The following is a 14,070-nucleotide window of genomic DNA, read 5'->3' as shown; positions in this document are numbered from 1 at the left end:
CCCTGTTGTTTGGTCAAGCAAGTTATTGCATAGGTGGTATTACTATTTAAAATTAACTGACTCGAACAGATTACCTTAATGAAATGCTTGAGCCTCGCGTAACCATTGAAGACATTAAGAATCTAAATTATAACTTAGAAACTGTGCTTGAGTTCCAGCATGCAAATTTATCTTAAGCTACAAATTGCAGACTTGCTGGACCCAACGAATACTATGAACCAGCTACAAACCAGATCTGTATGTCTGTATACAGCTAGGTCTGTGTGTATCCATGTCTATGTATGTTACATTCATAAAATTGTATATTACTTGGGTATAAATGGATAGACAGATCATATTGATTCTGTTTCTCTGGAGAACCACGACTAGGACCAACATCATAACCATATAGCTTTACCCCTTTGTAGGACACATGAAAAGCACAGCTGATGTAAGTCACAGTATCTGATTGATTTCAGGACTGTTCTTCAGAAATGTCCAAGCTACCAATCCCCAAAACCCAGGCCAAGCATTTCACAATGAACCACAAGCACAGTAAAGACACTAGTATGTCTGCTGTGCTTTCACCTTCTAACATAGATTGAATATGTTTTCCCCCTTGGAAATAATCATTCTAGTGCTACGGTTCTCATTTCAGAACTTTATGTATCATGCTTTGTCTAAAGAACTGTTTCTTTCTTCCATGTTTTTTCTTCAAAACACTAAGTCAAATGTAAATAAGAAATACCCAAGTTAATAAAGATGAAGGAAAATAAAAACAAAACAAAACAAAACAAAAAACCACTAAGTTGCTGCATTTCCATCAATCGGTCCAGAGATTTGTTTATAAGCAAAGCACAAAGGAAACTGATTGGCCCTTCCGTAACTAATAGGTATTGACAGCTGAAATTATTCTCCTAGGCTCTGGATATAGAAATTGATTCCGACTAAGGAATCCAAACGCTGCACATCATTGCCAAGAGTGCAGAGAAATCTCTTCTGAGTTCATCCAGGAGGAAGAATGTTTACTGGCCATCTTCTTCTGACACCCACACTTCCAACAGTCCTTCTCCGATCGTTCTTGTTTATCACCCATTTACTATGAGGACAGGTGCTATATTCCTCTCTTAATTACTCTTTCCTACAATCTCCTATGCTGCACAGAAAACACCCACGAAGCAGCATGTCTCTGGAATGGAAGGGATGAGCACTACATATTTGGGATGAGATGGGAGTTGAAGGAAACGCTGCCAGAGGCTTCGTAAAAGCTGCAACATCTGCTCACTAAAAATAGCCATGAATCCAGACCAGGGAAAGAATCCCTGCTTTTCTTTCAAACTGTAGCCTAAGGAATCTATTTCCACGAATCAGTTCGCCAGCTATTGATTAGCTTCTCTCATTAGTCTGCCTAATGGCTGCAATAGAAAATAGAAGGCTGCTTTGTAGGCACCAAACGGAGGGGACCCTACCTAACAAGTGCCTATGCCCCAGGCACAAGCTCCAAGCCCTCTCCATCTCCTCAGCGCTTGAGCACTCAACCACTCATTTGTGAGGTATTGTGGACTGCAATATCACAGTATCTACCATCTGGCAGGCACTGCTGCAGGTGATGAGAGAGAGAGAGAGAGAGAGAGAGAGAGAGAGAGAGAGAGAGAGAGAGCTGCTTACCCTAAAAGAACACACCTGCATTCATCTAGGATTTCCAGGTGCTCTTCTGCACGGTCATACTACAACGAAGACAGCAGCCCTCCCAGAAGCCCCTTATCCCAGCGTCTCCCACATATACAACTTCTTGGCTTGGCGTGTGAAGTCAGCAGCCCTTCTTGTCACCCCAAAATAAGCACATCTCCTATTTAGTATGTTTTCCTCGAATTTATACTCCTCCTTTCTGGAAGCAGAGATGAGAGATGTGTTGCCAACACAATAATTCCAAGTCTGGCTCCCAAACAAAACCTGACAATACCACAGTTAATACTTGTCTCAACATTTCCAAGTGAATCTCAACTTGCAGGCTGTGAGAGAACATGGACACTGCTCTTCTCCCTCCATTCCTGGGCCTCTTCCAAAGTTGTATATTATTCTTGGGAACATTAATAATTATAACAGCTAATGTATTTCAGGCCTGGTGCCAAGAAATATAACTATCTCATTTAATCCCTTTCAATCTCCTTATGAGGTAGGTGTTCTTATTCTAATTTCACAGATGATGAAACAACACTGGTAGAAGGTTTAAGATAATTCTCTCAGAGCCATAAGGTTGCTATGCTAAGCAAAACCAAACCCTGACCACCATCGGACTCGGCTCATCTTTGTCTTATGTGGTAGTTACAAACAAAACTTCAGGGTCTCAGAGAAAAGGAGTGCAGAGGGCATCAGAGCACTGCAGTTCCCTTCTGAAGGCAGGGCCCTCCTGTGATGCCTGCAATCAATCTTGTTCTACTAAAAGTCACTGTTTGGACCCCAGACACCTAGATCTTATTAACGTATTACCTTTGTATTTACCACGAGGATGCAAAGAACTCCCAGCAAACTTGAAACCTTGCAAAACCTGGCCCAAACCTATACCTCCAAGCCTCTGCCCCCTCCCTCCCATGCAGGTGTGTAGTGTACTAAACTTACTTTTACTTTCCTGGGTAGAACGTAACTTCGTCAGCTCAGGTTTCTGACATGTTGCTTTGACACAAAATACTACTTGATGTAACCATTAGCACCACCCGGGTACTCACAAAAACATATTCTTCCATTTATTCTGCCCATGTCTTCTTCTGTCTCTAATTTTAAGCTACTAGGATCCTTTCCTGACCCTTTCATTTGATGCTTTCTTGGTTTGCCTTTGTATTATCTGCATTCTTCTATGTACCCATGACTTATACCAGCCTCATAGACAGAAAGTTCAAAATAAGTTCTTCCAAATGAATAAATGGACAAGATAGGAAGAGCCCTTTCTCTAGCATTCTGATATCCTCAATATGCCTTTCCAAATTCAGACAAGCTCAAGATTATCTTAGACGCCACACACTATAATGGATGGATATCTATGGCATCAGTCATAAGAATCTACCCATAGTGGTTTTACCACCCATCTATAGAACAGAAGGGACCAGGCAATCTAACTCGTCATTCAGCTCCTGTTCTCTCTTGGCAGAATCATCCAGAGTGAAGGGAGAAGTGGATGAATGATATCCAAACAAGGACTTGAGATTCCAGGGTAAGTAAAAGAGGCACAACAGTTAGAGATGTTCACAGCTAAGAGTTAAATAGATCCCAACTCAGATGGTCTGTGACTCCAGAACTTGGACCACATGAGAACTGCTAGATTGAGACCAGCATGGACTGTATAAAGAGGTCTTGAAATAAACGAATAAATGACATTTCAGGTCTCAACTCAATGTCACAGCCATAAGGTGACTGCCTGCTACGGCAAGCAGCAAGCGATCTGTTTCCTTTGTCACTCTCAGCAGAAAGAAAGAGTGTACTATAGTCTATCACCAAAATTAAGGTTCCTTAGATCTGTTCAAACCAACCTAAAACCTCACCTATCCCCAGAAGTCTATGGCCAAGGACTCTGTGAAATGTCTGGTTTCTATCAGCCATCTGGGGTGAAATGGATGAATTGGTTAAGAGAATGGATAAGAGATATTTTTCTTGGTAGATTTTCTAATGCCAGTTATTAAAAGAGAAAGAACATATTTATTCCCCCTAGTACAATTAGGACCCCCACCCAAGACCGTCCCTGAAATGTCACGTGTAAATGTTTCATATTTCTTTGGAGGCATGGCTGCATTTCTTCCTGCTGATGCAAGCTTCTCTCCAAGTTAATCATCCTCTTGTGCAGACAGGCTCGTGCTGAGTCAGCTCCGACATGTAGAGGTTGATTGCTTACCGCAGCTATGGAAACTGCCTCGTTCAACCCCACATATAGACAATATGGATGTAAGTCAGATGACTTCATAACTCTTTTTGATATAGAGTTCTTTCTAATCATATAAAGCAAATGTCTATCCCTGCATGCTGGATGAAAACTCCCTGATTGGGTGAAACAACCCTGGCTGGAGAGAAAGCAAAGGAGAAATGGCTACAGCTCGCTACTGTCTGCCATAGCTCTGATGCCCCCGGCATCACACTCATGCAACTTGAGACACAAATTTTAAAGCCAATGAGATTACTTACCTTGTTGCTGTCTCAGTTAACCACCTACCCTACAGTTTAACACCCAGTTTCTAAACTGTGGGTGACAATCGCACTGAGGGTAGTAAAGTTAAATGTGGAAGTCATAAAAATATTGACAATAGTAAGAGGTTTGTTACTACGCAAAGAGTAAATATTAACTCAAAAGCAAATGCATAGTGGATCAGATGTTTCTAGAAACTCTTGCCAGTGTTGCATCCCATCACTTTGCTTATTGGTTCTGCATGCACAGATGTGCACTTTGCACTGTGCATGCAATGGAGCACCAACCACCATAGCCGGAAAAAGACTGATTCATATTCAAGACTATTGTAGGCTATGAACTGCAGTGGATTTTTAAAATTATTTCCTTTATTTTTAAGATCCCAATATATTTACATTGTACACACACACACACACACACACACACACACACACACACACAAACAGGCATTTCCCTTACCTCCTATATATCCCTCCTTTCTCTCTTTCAAGGTCATGGACTCTTTTCCCATTAATTGTTGATATAAATCAACAGTATATTTATATGTCATTGTCATGGTTGGGGGTGGGTGAGAAGTAGAATCACAATGTTTTTATTGGGCAATTTCCACTCTTAGCTATTGGTTTACTTATAGATGACAAAGACTTTTATAGTTTCCCCCATCAGTCCTCAGAATGTAAGTATGAAATTAGTTTGCCTTTTGAAATGCATTGTTAAAACATTTGTTTTTGAAAGTTGTTGATTGAGTAGTAATTTGGGTTGCATAAAGTACAGTTCATTGAATTTTGGCTTGGAAATGGGACAGAATTTCTAACGATTTCCAAAGTAGTCTTAAACACACTCCTACCATTGTGAGCTGTGTACTTATGTGAAACAATGCTCTCAGCACTGGTAATGTAAAATCAAAATGTCGATCAATTTAATGATGCTCTACAACCTACAGCTTCAAGCAATCAGCCAAGATTTAATTCCTTTCGTAAGAATAAACAAGCGAATCCATCTCATTAGTATGCAACGTTGCTTAAATCTTTAACAAACATCAAAATTCCATGTCTGTCAAGGAGTTGTTTTAAAAATAAGTTTTTCATGATTTATGACCAGTAGGGTCTGGTTTATACACCTACTTTCTGTAAGTAAATACGTGAGTTTCATAAAAATTTCTCACCTGCAAAGGGGCATCTAGCAGGAAAAGTTTATGAACTTGCCTAACATGGTGAAACCCTGTCTATTGTCTATCTTTACGCTCATTTATATACTTACCTTCTTAATTGCTGCTCTCCCTGAAAATGTATATCTAATACAAGCAATATGATACCGATTGCTATAATACCTAATATTGCGTGACACTTTTCTTCGGGAACTACTAACTTTGAGACGAGAAAGGTTTCCTCTCAGAGGAGACGACTGAGTCCATTCATCAGCACTTGAGTTGAAAACAATCTATTCTCTAAAATGAAAGCAAACAGGCTTACACATTTTTAAGCATGACAGGACCCGGCTTTACCAAGAGAATCCGTGCATCGTCATCCTATTAGCAGCAGGAAATGACAGTAAGCACCAAGGAAGCAGAGTATTTTAATTTTCAAAAGACAAGAATTTTTCTGGGAAAATGTTGTTATTCAGCCTACCTCAATCAAAGGAAGAGGACAGAAAGGTTTTAAAGCCACACATGTATTAAAAGAAGAGGAGGAAACACTCTACTGCTAGCTTGTAGGTAACTCCACATGCAATATTTTTATTTTTATCGATGTGGTTTCATAGATAGATGAATCAAACACATAGAAAATAAAACATTCTTATTAAACTAATTCTGAACTTCCACCAGGAACGGAGAAGGCTTAGGAGACTTGGGCGTTATCATCAAATAAGGAAGACAGATTACGCTAAATAGAAACCACCTATCTGTCTGGGAGTGTGGGCTCATGTGAGGTATGGAAAAATCACAGCAAGATACAGAGATACATGGACAGGTAAAGGCCCATCACAAATGCTATCTAGTAAATGTTATTGGGAAATAATACATAACACATGGTATATACATAAATGTTTAAATATCCCCCAGCAAATTTCAGAAGATAAGAGTAGAAGACAAAACACAGGGGGCTGGGGTGGGAATGGATGAAGGTCTTGGTAGGTACATGAGTACCTACGTCCAATGGGCAAGACATTGCAGTGAGCATCAGTAATCTCAGAGCTAGTACGACGAGGACAGAAGAAACCCTGGGGCTAGCTGCCATTCACAAAGATAATCGGTCTTAAAAAACAATACTGGAACCTAGTCTAAGTGGAGAGGAAGGTTAACAAAGAGGGCCAGAGAGTAAGCAGAGATAAATAATACTATCAGTGTTTGAAAAAAAGTCACAGAGAAACATTATTTTATAAAGCTTAACTTAAAATATATACATAGTATATGTGTGCATATATATAATTTTTAATTATATAATATATATTAAGTAGAGTTATACCACATTGAATGATAACGTTTTCCTCAAGAGCTAAAGACTACCTAACAAAAAGCCCAATGCCAGGCATGGGAAACCTCCCTTCATATTGTTGGTCAAGGCATCCAAGAGACTCACAAAATAATACAAACTGTTTTGCCATTGCCCTTGCCTCCCAGAACTCAAAAGTAAGACCTAATTTCTAAAGAACACACACACACATACACACACACACACACACACACACACACACACACACACACACACACACACACCTGAGACCCAGGACTTAGAAGAATGTAGCTGAAAATGATCTAGAAAACAGCTCTATGAGGAGTCATACAATGTCTGTGGTGGTTTGAATATGCTTGGTCCTATAGAAGGTGTGGCCTTATTGGAGTAGGTCTGTCCATGTTGGAGAATATATATCCTGTGGGCATGGGCTTTAAGACCCTCCTCCTAGCTACCCAGGAGGCAGTCTCCTCCTGGCTGACTCAGATCAAGATGCAGAACTCTCACCATCTTCTCCAGCACCATGCCTGCCATGTTTTCCGCCATGATGGTAATGGACTAAACCTCTGAAACTGTAAACCAGGCCCAACTAAATGTTGTCCTTTATAAAAGTTGCCTTGGTCATGATGTCTGTTCTCGGCAATGAAACCCTAGCTAAGACAGTGTCCACAGGACAAGCTTCCAAGGAAGAAGAGTAGTCTGAAGTCCTACCCAGCTGCAACGCTTACAAACCATAACAGTGACTGGCCTGGCAAGCTATTCTTAACTGTGCAATAGTGACTTGAAATTAGGGATGGTGATACCCTCAGAAGTTCTTTCATTGTATAGAATTCTTTTAGCTATCCTGAATTTTTTGTTTTTCCATATGATGTTGAGTACTGTTCTTTCAAGGTCTGTAATGAATTGTGTTAGAATTTTGGTGGAAATTGCATTTGGTAGAATGGTCATTTTTACTATGTCGATCCATGACCATGGGAGATCTTTGCATTTTCTGATATCTTCTTCAATTTCTTCCTTCAAAGACCTGAAGTTTTTATAGTAAACAAGCCTTTCACCTGCTTGGTTAGAGTTACCTAAAGATATTTCTTCTTTTAGTATATTGTGGAAGGCATGTGAAAGTATATTGTAGCCTTTATATATTGGGCACAATCAACAGATGTCTAACTGGATATAAAACCTGCTCAAGAGGAGGGGACTCATGTCTGATACTGTTAATCCAGCCAACTGTAAATGGCTGGAGAAGCATAGACCCTAGAGGGCATATACTGCCATTTTCCTAAGATAGTATACCTTCTAACTGTATTCTAAATATCTATCCCTATACCCATCTTAAGTACAGCTCAACTCCCACATCAAAGAAGCCTCATTCTGTAACAGATGAAGAAAATTACAGAGATTTGATCAAATGTAGAGAATAAGTAGTCATGGAATGCCGTACATTTACAACGTAACCCCTACATATAAGGGCTCCTGGAGCATTTTGAAAGAGAGGCATGGAAAGATTCTGAGGACCAGGTTGTTTGCTTCAAGATAGTGTCTTCTAAACGGGACAGGAAACCACACCCGTGAAATCTCAACACTATAGTTGTCTGCACAGGCCTGTAATAAAATCGTCACTTAATAAACCAACATAGATAGGGACATTTCACAAGGCCCTACAACTAGATGAAAAGCTTCTGGCAATCACTGGAGAGAGAGAGAGAGAAAGGATCAATCTTCTCCTGGTTTGAGACACTTGATAGGTGTCCAATGCCAAGTGATAAGTCCCCAAATACATGTACATGTGAACAACACTAAATGGACTCAGTAGGGTACATATCACACACACACACATACATACACACATACACACACACATGCATACACACATGCATACACACACACATGCATACACACATACACACACATACACAAATGCATATACACACACACATACACAAATGCATATACACACACACACGCACACACACACATACACACCCACACATACACACACACACGAAAGAAGATTAGACAATGATGTTAAGAGAAAATGGGAGACATGGGAAGAGTTGGAGGGCTAGAAATGGTGTAAATATAATATTACATGTGAGATTCTCAAAATTGTTAAATGAAAAGTAAGGTGGAGAAACTGAGGAAGATAGTTGACATCGTCACCTCTCTCTCTCTCTTTATTTCTCTCTCTTTTACTCTCTCATATACATACAGAAAATATGATCCTGGATTTTATGATAAAATCTAGCCGGAGCAGCTAAGAGTACCTAGTCCTTAACCAAATTTGCACCAGGAGATGGTTCACTGTTTAAACACAGTCTTTGTACATGCCATGGTCTCACCATGCAGATACTACTTCAAGGCACCTTTACTGGCCTTTTCTTCCTGGAGGGTGCTGGAACCCCTTCGTATCCCTGGGTACCAGAGCATCCCTGGGTGAAATAGTCAATGTGTGCGTGTTTCCCCCAGAGCTCACTGGATGGTGTTGCTTGATCAAGTTGCTTCAAGAGATGCTATTGACATTGTTCACAACTAAGCACTGACTTGCTCCCTTAAACCTTTTCAGCTTAGACAATGTCACTCGCCAGGCTGGGCAGTCTGTGAGAGCAAAGAGCCCATCTTGTGAGGCCACAAATGTCCTTCCTGTTTATGGCACCCCCACACTGTTCAGAACCCACCCTGTCGCTGGAGTCCTATGCTCCCCAATGCTCATGGGCTGCAGCAGCCTTGGCTGCAGGTCCTGGAGGAGTCCACAAGCACTGCCCGCCCACGGGATGCTCTGCCAGGGAGGGAAGCTCAGAGAATGCAGTGTTTCCCGCCCGCAGCAGCCTCCACGCAGGAACAGAGACTGCAGCCAACCAGGGCATCACACAAAGAACTGCAGTGATATCCCCGCATCTGGGCTTCCCTCATTAGCATATTAAAGCAGCTTGGTCGGTCCCTTCCCTCTAAGCCCTCTCTGTCTCGGCAGTCCACTCCTTTTAGGCCTTCCCTCAGTGGGAGACCCGCTGGGTTCAAGAGGTACTAACCCCTTCCTGAAGCCTGTCAAACCCTCCTGGGCAAACCCAGAGGTGCTGCCAAGGCGCCAGCTCTGAGAGCAGACAGTGTACCGTATGCCGAGTGCCACATGAAAGACTCCAGGAGAGGCTTTTCTTTTAAAGAGGGAGAGAAGATGTATTTGCTTGAAGAGATGCTAACAGTAAACAACTACCATAAACAGGCCAGTGCTGTATATGTAAGTAGGTGGTTTCCCTTTGGACTGACTGACAAGGCTGAGGCAAGCCAAGGGGGCCGACTTATGGCTGTGTGAGCTGAAGGGTCGGGTCAGCATGTGGCACAGCCTTAGTGACAGAGCAGAGCCACAGGAACACAGGCTCTCCTTTTAATTCTGTGACCAGGCTAACCACTGCCGAGTGCTTGGCAGCTCGCCCAGTCCTCTCCCTGGTCTTATTTCATTTTAAAACCCCATGCATCCAATGGGAAATGAGCCAGGATTCTTTTAACTGGTTTACCACTGAGAAAATTGAAGCCCCCACAAGTTGTCACTTGTCTGAGGGAAAAGATATCTCCTCTCAGGGGGACACACTGGTCCAGGCACCAAACTTCAAGTGACCACACACAATCCCTTCTCTCTCCCATTCCCAAGTTTAAAACAGGATCCCCTTATTGAAATCTATGAGCACCCCCACACACACACACTTCATACCTGAATTCACTGGTTTGACTTGGGTAAATTCTATTTCTAGGTTAACCCTTTCCAGGCAGATTAAAATAACAATGCTTTCCTTAGACCTACCACCATACACACACACACACACACACACACACACAGAGAGAGAGAGAGAGAGAGAGAGAGAGAGAGAGAGAGCGCATATCCTGGCTACAGATGTTACATTTACAATATAACACTTCAGTATGTTTTCTTTCTCCCGCTTCTCTCTGTACAAACATCCTACACCCTTCCCCCCGCACCTGACACCTTCCATTCACAACTGAAATCTTTGCCTTGTTCTCTAGCAGAGAAGCCACCTGACAGAAGTTGACTTTCAGTCCCACTGCTGAATCTATCAAATGGGCTTTTCCTGTGCATGTGCTCCCCACCACACACGTGCACCACGAAGAGTGCTCCCTCTCCTCAGGCCTAGTCCTGCCCCAGGCCTCCTCAAGACTCTTCTCAGCCTTCAGCCCTCTCCTTACTGCCCAGACACCTCCCTTCTCCAGCAGCCATTGCCCCAAGCATAGGGACCTGGAATTACATAGTAGCTTTCCTTTCAAAGGCGAAACTTCTCAACAGTACTATTCCGTCACCTCTACCTAGCCTTTTCAACCAAGTTTTCTGCCAGCACTGGTCATTTGCTCCTGCACCGTCACACGCCTTCTGTGGTGCCAAACTGTTGGTCACGTCTCTGTCAGCTCCTTTAAGGGCTAATGAACGCCCTACTGCCCCTCTCTGGGATTGCCTTCTCTGAGCATCAAGATACTCTAGTCCCCTGGTCCACTTCTTTGAACTCTTCCTCCCTCCTTGGCTGGCTCCTCCTCCCTCCCTCCTTGGCTGGCTCCTCCTCCTTGGCTGGCTCCTCCTCCGTGGCTGGCTCCTCCTCCTTGGCTGGCTCCTCCTCCTCCTCGGTTGGTGTGCTCTCTAGACCACTCTTAGGACGCCTCTCTACCTGTTTCTCCATGTTGTCTTGAGGCAGATGGATGCGCACATTCAAAATTCCAAGCATTCATTTCTGCCCAGAATTTCAGCTTTCACTTGGCATCTCCACGAGACATCTCAAACTTAAACTTGGAAGACGTTAACTCCGGTTTCCTATCCACGAATGTATTCCTCCACCTGTCTTTCTCTGCTGTCAAGATGGCACTAACCCCACTGAATTGTTTAAGTCCCCAACACTGTGAATTTTTATGTATTCCTTTCCCTCAGCTATCCTGTAAAATCATCCAGCCAACCCAAAGGCTGCACCACCTGAAGCAAATCATTCCAACATTGTCCATGTTTCCCCATCTCCGTCACTCCTGCCCATTTCCGTTCCCAACACCATAGGCCTCCCCTGCGACCCTCTCTTCAACAGCAGCCTGCATGACCCTTTCCAACTCACTGTTTAACATCTTTCACTTGTTCTCCATCACACTTAAAAATGGCATCGCCTGGGGCTGGGGATTTAGCTCAGTGGTAGAGCGCTTACCTAGGAAGCGCAAGGCCCTGGGTTCGGTCCCCAGCTCCGAAAAAAAGAACCAAAAAAAAAAAAAAAAAAAAAAGGCATCGCCTATTTCTCCAGCCTTTCTTCTTACTGGCCTCTGATTCTTGCATTCCAGTTTTCCTTTTAGTTCGTTATGCTTGTTTATTTCATCAAAGCTACCTAGGATGTTCTTCCTTCTATGCCTCTAGTTAATGGTTCCTTAGGTCACTCTGATTAGGGTCATGTTACTAGAGTGAGACCTTTTTGGCCCATCCATTTAAAGTTGCATTACCACTCTCTCATGACAGCCTACCTTAGTTCTATACTTAATATTAGCAATCCAGGGTATCATTCAGATGTGCTTGCTTACTTTCTGTGCTCATCCACCAGAATTTAGCCTCCCCAAGCATACAGTCCTTTGCTGCCTTGTTCCCTGACAATCATGCCTCTCGGTTGATTGAGTAATTACTTGCTGAATGGCTGACTGGCACCTACTCTGTGCATCTCAGAATTTAAGATCAAAGGGTATCAATGATCAATGATCAAGACATGGGCCCCAGGTAACCCGGACCCACCTTCTGCTATTTAGACCCAAGACCTTTTCTCCTCTACTCTAAGATCCCCGAAAGGCGGTACTCTCCACTTAGCCCATTCTACAGAAATGAGCTGCTTCTCTCTATTTCTCACTTCTAGATGGTTTCCAGGGTATGAGGAGGCTTTCAGGCAGGAGTCTCAACTGTTCTCCAAGTCGTTCATCTAAGGTCTTGGTCTGGACCAATTGAAAGTTCACCCTACCACCCACATGTCTGCCTTTGTGACAATATAGTAAAGCTAAGCAACCTAAGGAAAACAGATTTGGTTTTGATTGTGGTTTCAGGAGCTGCACAATACCATCCTGGGGTGGTGCATTATGGTGGGGGTCAATGCAAAGGAGGCAGGAGGAAAACAAAGAGAAAGGGAGAAAGGAAACACCTCATGCAAAGACCTAGCCTTCTTCCACTCTGTCCCACCCATCTACCAATGTCCATTATCCCCAAAGGCGAATGAACAAACCTTTAGCACATGGACTCTGGGGAACATTTAAGAGTCTGACATAATACTCCACATAACCAGCTAGGTCTGTGCAGATTCACAGGGTCAGGACTGGTGCACACCTGATGAGCCCAACGTGGGAATGCCTCCACTCTTGACTAGATGTACCTCTGGAAACCAGACTCCCTGTTACTCCCACTTAGATAACCAGCAGAGACCTATACTTTTCAGACTTTCTCTTGTGAAATTAAACTTGTTAACAACTCATTGCAGGCAAAATATTTGTAAAGTACAATACACATTATCATAAGAGAGATGAAATGCAAAAAAACCCACAAAAATAAATACAAGACACAGTTTCTGAAATTTTTAGAACAGATGTGTTTTATCAAAAGCAGTATTTCTATGTGCTTTCCTCTTAAGTTCTGTTCTTGCCAAAGTGTAGGGCCAAGCATTATTCTACAGACAATGCTCTGCATAGCTGGTGATATTCTGACTGCCTTTCTAGCTCACTGAGCATCTTAGACTCCTTCATCCCCAGGGAGCAAATCTCTCCCCTGTAATAGCTTTTCAAATCAAGTTTGAGCAAGTAAATACTGAACATTCAGTAAGGTCCAGCCATGTCGCATTTCTTCCTTATCAGCTCCCTCACCCTGGTCCAGAGGTGCCCCTTCTCTCTCCATCCCTATTGCCTCCACTCCATGTAGATGCCCATCTCCTTCTCCATAAATAACTACATCTGACTCCTACATAATCCCTAATTCCAGTTCCTTTCCTGACCTCTGATCTAGTAATTCTACTCAGAATTTCATGCCACTGACCCTGTTTCTCTATTCAATAACATAATAAGAATCAATAGAATAATGTCTTACTACTAATTCATCACTTTAGGCTTTTTGTATCTGTACCTCACCCCCCAACTCTAGTCCTAATTCACTCCCACACCCTTCATTCTTCTCATCCTATAATGTCTTCTACTAGGAAACTTCATTCAAACCTTTCCCCAACCCTTGACCCCACACACAACTCATCCTTTGTCTCTTTCATCTCATTTCATTTGTGGCTTTCTGTTCTTAGGAAATGTCCCCACTTATCCTTCAATGCCAAGGGGAAACACCCACCTCGCTTGCTACCAGCTCTTCTGTGGTCTTACAAGGCACTTAGCAAGGTAAGAGCATCACTGCCTTTCACCATTTAGAGAAGAACAACAAGCAGTTGGAAAACACATAATGTGTTTTCCACATTATCTGTGGTGTAGAAT

General features: G+C 42.7%; 1 protein-coding gene and 1 long non-coding RNA gene across 10 annotated transcripts in view; one reads left to right on the top strand and one right to left on the bottom strand.

Annotated features, from left to right (window-relative positions):
- The window catches only part of LOC120098877 (uncharacterized), a 50,600-nt gene that overhangs the window by 656 nt on the left and 35,874 nt on the right, over window positions 1-14,070 (top strand). For 3 of the 9 annotated variants that reach the window (XR_010061132.1, XR_005497551.2, XR_005497550.2), the window contains exons 2-3: window positions 3,125-3,187; window positions 13,887-13,977. This is a non-coding gene — a long non-coding RNA (uncharacterized LOC120098877). Of the gene's footprint in view, window positions 1-3,124; window positions 13,978-14,070 lie in introns of all 9 variants that reach the window. The other 6 variants (XR_010061130.1, XR_010061128.1, XR_010061125.1 and 3 more) reach the window with 3 other exon arrangements.
- Window positions 1-14,070, bottom strand: part of Slc35f1 (solute carrier family 35, member F1) — a 388,376-nt gene that overhangs the window by 367,932 nt on the left and 6,374 nt on the right. The window lies entirely within an intron of this gene.

This window comes from Rattus norvegicus, chromosome 20 (assembly GCF_036323735.1).
Source record: "Rattus norvegicus strain BN/NHsdMcwi chromosome 20, GRCr8, whole genome shotgun sequence".
In the NCBI taxonomy this organism is placed as follows: domain Eukaryota; kingdom Metazoa; phylum Chordata; class Mammalia; order Rodentia; family Muridae; genus Rattus; species Rattus norvegicus.
This window is presented reverse-complemented; position numbering and strand designations above follow the sequence as displayed.